The 1,410-nt window shown below is 39.3% G+C and overlaps 1 non-coding gene across 1 annotated transcript; it reads right to left on the bottom strand.

Moving 5' to 3' along the window:
• Positions 1-1,032: 1,032 nt before the first annotated feature.
• Positions 1,033-1,139, bottom strand: LOC141662351 (small nucleolar RNA R71). The gene has a single exon (XR_012550472.1). It is a non-coding gene; the product is annotated as a small nucleolar RNA R71 (small nucleolar RNA).
• Between the last annotated feature and the right edge of the window lie 271 nt (positions 1,140-1,410).

The raw sequence follows: 1,410 nt of genomic DNA, 5'->3' as shown, positions 1-1,410 counted from the left end.
TGTGTTATCTGAATAGTGTTATCACCATTACATGCTAAGGTTAAGAAGGAAAAGGCTATTGAATAAAGTATTTAATAAAGTTAGAATCCCATGTTTGTGTTATATATTATTCAACTCTATTTACTCTCTTTAGTTAATATTCTTTAGTATAATTCTCTTTAGTTAATCATAGTATAATCCAACCCAATTTGTTATTCGTTTTAGCATTGAATAATAGCCATGTTATTGTTGCATAAGTGCATAAATCACAAAGTTAATCTAAAACAGTCCATGTGGGAATGAACTAGAAATAATTCTATATTACTTGTGAATGCGTATACTTGCGTGAATTTTTGCGTGTGTTTAACGACTAACAAATTTTTGGCACCGCTGCCGGGGCCTGCAGTGTTAACTTTTAGTTTATCTTTTTGTCATCAGTGATCGTTAAAGTTCATTGACTCGGACATTGTTACTTACCTACTCTTTTTCTTTGTCGTGTTTCAGGTATTCTAGCGAGCATGTATGCATACGCGTTCGCGGGCTCGTAAGAGAACTCTGGATCAAGCCGAGGAAGAAGCTGTAGTGATTCGAAGGGAAGATTTTGAGGACGAAGAGAAAGTAGAAGAAGAAGAAGAGAAAGTCGAGGAACCAACTCTAGTAGTGATGGGCGATCAAGTAGAAAATCCTAAGGCTCTGATGGACTATTCTCAGCCTAAGATAAATGATATTCAATCGAGCATCATCAGACCAACCATCTCATCTAACACTTTTGAGATCAAGTCGAGCACGATTCAGATGATACAGAACTCAGCTCAGTTTGGGGGTTCTCCTACAGAAGACCCCAACATGAACACCGGGGATTTTATCGAGATCTACGACACTTTCAAGTTCAATTGGGTGACTGAAGATGATATCAAGCCGCGACTCTTCCCATTCTCTCTGAGGGTTAAAGCAAAGTGTTGGTTACATTCTCTATCACCAGGGTCTATCACCACATGGGAGGATATTGCTCAAAACTTTCTCACTAAGTTCTTTCTGATGGCGAAGACTGCTGCAATCAGGAATGCTCTTACTCAGTTTGCTCACCAAACTGGAGAATCTCTGTGTGAGACTTGGAATCGATATAAGGAGATGCTAAGGAAGTACCCACACCATGGCATGCCTGATTGGATGATTATAAATTGTTTCTATAATGGTTTGGGCGCTCAGGCTAGACCTATGCTCGATGTAGCATCAGGAAGAGCCCTGTGGGCTAATAGCTACAATAAAGCTTATGAATTGATCGAACTGATGGCTTCTAATGAATACCAGAATCCTTCTCATAGGCTAACTCAGGGCAAGATAGCAGGAATTCTAGAATTGGATGCAGCAACTGCTATAGATGCCCAACTTAAAGCATTAACGATGAAAGTGGACTCTTTGGCAAAATAA

The sequence above is a fragment of the Apium graveolens genome, chromosome 5 (genome assembly GCF_009905375.1).
Source record: "Apium graveolens cultivar Ventura chromosome 5, ASM990537v1, whole genome shotgun sequence".
NCBI classification, from domain to species: domain Eukaryota; kingdom Viridiplantae; phylum Streptophyta; class Magnoliopsida; order Apiales; family Apiaceae; genus Apium; species Apium graveolens.
Note: the sequence above shows the minus strand (reverse complement) of the source record. Positions and strands in the feature narration are given on the sequence as shown.